Consider the following 6,455-nt stretch of genomic DNA (forward strand, 5'->3'; position numbering starts at 1 on the left):
ATAAAATATTTTCAGGGATTAGTGGAATGTTGTGAATGTTGAAGAGAAGGGAGGAGGAAGGAGGAAGAATGAAAATCACAAATCTATGTTTCTTGGGCTGGAGAGATGGCTCGGCGTTTAGGAGCACACACTGTTCTTCCAGAGAAGTCCAGTTTGGTTCCCAGCATTGTCAGGGAGCTCAAAACTGTAGCTACATATCAAGGGGTGTGGCTTCAGTGGGCACCTGCACTCATGGGCACATAGCCACAGACACACATACATACATCCAAACACAGAAAAACAAATTTTAAGCTTCAAAACTTACGTTTATTTTATGCTTCTCTGATCAAGCGTCTTTCTTCTAAAATATGAGGTTTTCTTATATAACAATGTTCTTTTTCCTTGTTGTTGTTAAACTTAAAACTGAGATGCAGAATAAAAAACATCATGAGCCTCAGTCAGAGATGCGTTTGTTTCTAATCTCTAGACTGAGACCAGAGCTTGGAATAGTGAGTTGGAAGCTGAAAGGAGTTGAAAGTTTTTCAGAGCAGAGTGAGAGTGGACAGTCCCCGAGATGGAAAGGAGAAGAAGTGCCACCTACAGCCAAACCAGGAGGAGCCCGTGTGTCACTTAACACTGAGCTACTCCTGAGCATGGCGCTCTGACCTGGTGGTCTCTGCCCAGAAACTCAGACTCTCAGGAGCCAAATTGCCAGAGGAGGGCAGAGACCAAGCTCATGGGATGCAGATCTGGCAGGAGATCCTCTCTTTCTCCTGGATCAATGGAGCCAAACAAATGGGAGATTTCCTTAGGAGCCAGGGAAGTGAGCTATATACATCACACATATAATTAAAATCTAATTATATCAGACCCAGAAATGAAACTATGTTGGTTCTTGATGGTTATAGAGTCTATTTTGAGGCAGGAACCAAGGAGAAACATCTATCTATCTATCTACTACCTATCTATCATTTAATTATAGCTAGAAGCCCCTTAATAGCTAGTTAAACACTTTCTGAGTCATGGTCTGCATGGGACATCATGGCCAGTGCTTCTATTTATATCTAATAAGCTGCTCCTCCGAAGTTTGAGGAAGTGGAGATATTGTAGGACTGCTGTTCAAAATGTGATACGTGCTCCATTCACTTGGGGATCTTGTTAAAGCCCAGAGCCAGTGGAGTAGCTCTGGCTAGGGTCCTGGATTCCCTTTTCTTGTTGTTACCCGGATGTACCACTGCCAGCCATCTATAGACTGTAGTTCCAGGCATACAGACCACCAGCTCTTATACCTTCATACCTGGATGGCAAACTTAGAGCCAATTGCTACTTTTGAAAAAAGCATCAGCTTTCTGAAGAAAGTTTGAGACATTTCTCTGCGGTAAAACAATGTGGAAATGCTGCTTAACTCGTAGAATAGGAATTTGAAAAAGTCTCATTTTGGTTTCACACCATCTTACTTCTATGACAGAGACAAACTTTTCACCTCCAGAAAGAGAGGAGATTAAAAAAAAAATGTTCTTTTTCTTCTATCCTGTGGAATTCAATAGGAGATGGGTGAGTACACACCAGCAATTGGGTGTAAATGTTTAGACAGTCATGACAATCCTTGGATAATAGATATTTCAACACCAAGAAAATATGTTGTCACTTACACTCAGCAATCATACCACCAGCCATTCCCAGGAGCAGTACCCATTTCCAGCAGTGATGAAGAATTGACAGTTGTCCCATATGAATTCCTTAAGATTTGGCTTATAAAAAAGTTACAAAAATGCTCAGCTTTGGGCTAGAGAGATGGCTCAGTGGTTAAGAACAATAGTTGGTCTTCCAGAGGTCCTGAGTTCAATTCCCAGCAGCCACATGATGGCTCACAACCATCTATAATGAGGTCTGATGCCCTCTTCTGGCCTGCAGGGATTCATGCAGACAGAACTCTGTATACATAATAAATAAATCTTTAAAAATAATGCCCAGCTGACCAAGAGTGAAGGCTATTATTGTGTCAAATACATTTGTTCCACTGAATGCTGTCCTGTGACTTTAGTCTCAGAGACACAGTGATTGAGTTAAGTTATATCCTTTCACTTTTTTTTTGAGTAATTCATTAAACATAGAGAGCATTCTATGCTCTAAGTATGGTGCCAGCACTAAGCAAGGGCTTTGTGGTGGTATCTGTGAATTGCAGTGGAAACAGCATGGAAAGCTGCTAAGACTGAACAGCATCTCACAGGAAAACAAAGGCTGGAGATGAGTCATCAAGTTAGAAGACGTCATTGTAGGAAGCTGCAAACAGTGACCAAAGGCAAATGGGTTTACAAGAAACCCTAACAGACAAAAACTACAAGGAGATGAGGAATTTACATAAAAATCCATGCAAAGTTGCATTATTCTGTCCTCATTGTTTGTTGTGGTCCTATAAACTGGAAGTCTAGAGAAAAAACTTTGCTTATGATAAGATGATCTTTTAAAAACTTACATGCATGTGTGCATTTATGAGAGCAAGAGGTAAGCCTCAAGTGTTATGTCCCAGGACAAAGGACTTGGGGCTCATTGATATGGCTAGACTGGCTGGCCATCAAATCCCAGGGATTTGCCTGCAATGAGATTACAAGTGCATGCCACTATGCTTGGCTTCTTTTACATGGCTGTTGGGGATTGAACTCAGGTCCTCAAGCCTGTGCAGCCAGTGCTGTACCAACTGAGCCCTCTCCTCAACCCCTGTTAGGAAATTGTAGCTGCTTCAGGAACCGGAAGACTGACACATTGGATGCTGCTTGAATGGAATGTATGACTAGAGAATAAACTGTGTTCTTAGAGAGACAGGAGCTGTAAACTCTGGCTCTGCTAGTATAAACCAAAGTAGAGATGCAGTTCTGTAGATTCCGAGAGGTAGACACCTCATCTAAAGGCACTCAGTGAAAACTGCCATTCCAGACCTCGGAACTCACTTTTGGCATGGTTTGGATCATGGTGTGCTTTGGATCTTCTGCTTTTAGGCTCTTCTTAAATTTTTTTGTTGTTGTTGTTTTGGTTTTGGCTTAAAAATGTTCTAGGGAAGAATATTCTGAAACTCAGCCCTGTCCATTCACAAACCTCTTAAGGCCCAAGGTATCTGAGAGGCTTCAAACAGAAGTGAGAGGCATATGAACTTGGATGCCAGAGACAGAAATTGAGGTATATGAAATCGTGAAGCTACGATGGACTCCACGGATGGCTAAAGGGTATCATGGATATAACAGGATTCTGCAGAATTTGAGCTAAAGTTATTCCCCTGCATCTCATTTAGAATAAATTTAATGATCAGACTCCCAGAGTCACTTGGTAATATCACAAACTGCTTTTGTCATAGTGGGCTTCATCATTTTTCCCCCACAGGCAGTATTCTGGGAATCGTAATTCTGGGTATTGACTGCTCTGCTGCTGCCAATCACAGAGAACAGATGTGAGCGCCCAAGGATTGACAGTGGGCTCTGACTCCTTCTGTATAGTCAGTGGTCCTAGGAGATGCTCAGAGTTCCTAAGGAAAGCCTCAGAACAAAACTCCTGGGGAAGAGCCTCTGAGTTTAGGGGACTCTACAGTGTTAGCTTTGTTTATTTGTCCTCCTCACCCCCAGTGAGGGCCCCAGGACTGTATTCTTAGGAACGGGTAAGTGTACTGGGAACAGACATATTCCTTCTCGTGAACCTTCTTCAAGACACCCATCTGAATGCTCATCTGGGCTCCCTACTGTCTCTGTAACAGTAGGATTTCAATTCGTCTAGTGAGATACTACCCTTAAACTGGCCTTTACTTCTTACAAGTTAGCCAGGGGTGCATATGGCCTGTAGTCACCTAGATAGATACTTGCCCTGGTAGGGGTTCCAGATTTAACAGATGAGAATACAGACACCAAAACGATGAGCTGATCCTCAGAAGGGTAATGTCATGTCTGCCATGCTTCAGAGCCCTTCCTCTAGCTCAGCTTCTCTTTCCTGGACTCTGTATTTTTGTCCTTGAGGTCCCATATCTCATAGGACTCTCAGATACAGTATCATGCAGATAGGGGAAACAAGCTGGGGAGGGTGGTCACTGACAGGGAGTGGATACTGTCCAAATGATAGCGGTACTGACAACTGACTCTCAGGAATGCTGTGCCAGCAGAACACGCTGTTGGAACAGGAGTCTAGTGTCACCCAAAGGTCAGACACTTGAAAATAATTGAGTGTGCACATGATAGTGACCTCAGAATGGCTTCACGACAAGGGACTTTGAAGTAAAAGAACTTTTAGTCTAACTCAGTTCTTTGGCTTTGACATGGAGACATTTTCTCCAGCTGAGAATTTATTGGACAGATTCTAAAAGCAAAGTTCAGCCAAAGCATCCTTGGGTGTGTTGGACAAAGCTGTTGTACATTTTTCTTTTAATTAGAAGGAGAGGGAGAGGGAGAGGAGGAGATATCAGAGCAAGAAGCCATGGAGTGATTTTCCCCTTCCATCCCTCTCTTCTGTGGGTTCTGAAGACTGAATTAGAGTCTTCATCAGGGTTGGGTGGCATGTGCTTTACCTACTGAGCCAGTCGGGTTCTAAGGTGCTCCCATTTGGCTGTTAAATTAGTAAAAGAGGAGAGGAATGGCCCACTGGCCACTGACCTGATCTGATGAAGTCACTATGGAGACTTCATTTCAGACCTGATGATAATGGTAAAAAAAAAAAAAAAAATTAAGGAAGATTTGTTGGCAAGTCAAAGACACTCCTGCTGTTCAACAATCTGCAACTCTGCTATTTGCTCACTCAAGGGAACTTGCCATTTGGAAGCAGAAATAGATCTACCTTTGAAAGGGCAGAAACAGCTCAACTATGGCATGTTACTGCAGGATCATAGCTGCATGTTCCAAAGCAAAGTTTTCTGTGTTGGCATAGTGTATCATTGCTTGGGAAAGCCAAGCACTAATGTGGTAGGATGAATGAAGGAATGGAGTGTCTCCAGAAACATTCTGAGATGAATGGCTGAGGTTTGACCTTCTGGCAAGAGCCTGTATCCAAGCATTTAACCGAATATTAATCAAGTACATGTTCTAAAGCGATGCTCAGAAGTTGAAATGGATTGTTTCTGTGTACACCGCCTGGCTATTGAAGCATAGGTCTGTAAGAATAACTCACCTCCAACAAGTCTCTTCATTGACAATATAGCTTACTTTTTTTTCTGTAGAGAGAAAAATAGCAGTGCATCAATTCTCATCTACAATTGGAGAACTGAAATAATTATCTTTAAAATACACAATATGGAATTGAATAGTGTCTTAGTTAGGGTTTTTATTGCTGAGAACCAATACCATCACCATGGAAATTCTTATAAAGGAAAACATTTAATTGGGGATTGCTGACAGGTTCAAAGGTTTTAGTCCATTATCATCGGGGCGGGAAGTATGGCCGCACACAGGCAGACATGGGGCTGGAGGAGCAGCTGAGAGTTCTGCATCTGGATCCTCAGGCAGCAGGAAGAGATTGTGAGTCGCTGGGGCTGGCCTGAGCTTTTAGACTTCAAAACCCACCCTCAGTGACACTTCCTCCAACAAGAACACACCTCCTAATAGTGCCTCTCTCTATGGGCCTATGGGGCCATTTTTAATTCAAACCACCACAAATAGTAAGGGGAAAACTGAGTTCACTGATCTAGTTTGGTATTAATTGAAGCCATTTACTGTGTGCAAGGAATAACACTTACTTTTTTTTTAATTACATTTATTTAATATGTGTGTATATATGCCACAGCATCAGAGGACAGTTCTTGTGAATCAATTGTCTCCTTCCAAAATGTAGGTTCTGGAGATTGAATTCAGGTCATCTGTCAGGCATGGAAGCAAGCACCATCTCCCACCAAGCCATCTTACTAGTCCCAAAGCACAGCACACTCAAGAGAAAGAAATATAGTTGCTGTTAATGTCAGCTTGTTGGGATTAAGAATCACCTAATAGACAAGCCTCTTTATGTGCCTGTGGAGGATTATCTAGATTACATTAGTTGAGGTCTGTGCTGGATAGTTTTAGGTCAACTTGACACTGGCTGAAGTCATCAGAGAGAAGGGAACCTCGGTTAAGAAAATGCCTCCATAAGTTGGGCTGTAGAGCTGGGCGCTGGTGGCTCAAGGCTTTAATCCCAGTACTTGGGAGGGAGAGGCAGGTGGATCTCTGTGAGTTTGAGGCCAGCCTGGTCTACAGAGTGAGTTCTAGGACAGCTAGGATACAGAGAAACCCTGCCTTAAAAAAACAAAACAAAAGAAACAGCAACAACAACAAAAGATCAGCTGTAGGCAAGTCTGCATGGCACCGTTTTCTTCATTAGTGGTTGATGAAAGGAGAGCCCCAAGCACTGTAGGTTGTGTCTTCCCTGGGCTGGTGGCCCTGAGTTCTATAATAAAGCAGGGTGAGGAGGCCATGAGAGTTACACAGTAAGCAGCCTCTGCTTCCAGGTTTGAGTTACTCTCCTGACCTCCTTAG

The 6,455-nt window shown here is 42.9% G+C and overlaps 1 pseudogene; it reads left to right on the top strand.

The window, feature by feature from the left end:
* The first annotated feature begins 4,073 nt into the window (after positions 1-4,073).
* On the top strand, positions 4,074-5,148 carry LOC100764803 (annotated as a pseudogene).
* The last annotated feature ends 1,307 nt before the right edge of the window (positions 5,149-6,455 follow it).

Source organism: Cricetulus griseus, chromosome 4 (assembly GCF_003668045.3).
Source record: "Cricetulus griseus strain 17A/GY chromosome 4, alternate assembly CriGri-PICRH-1.0, whole genome shotgun sequence".
In the NCBI taxonomy this organism is placed as follows: domain Eukaryota; kingdom Metazoa; phylum Chordata; class Mammalia; order Rodentia; family Cricetidae; genus Cricetulus; species Cricetulus griseus.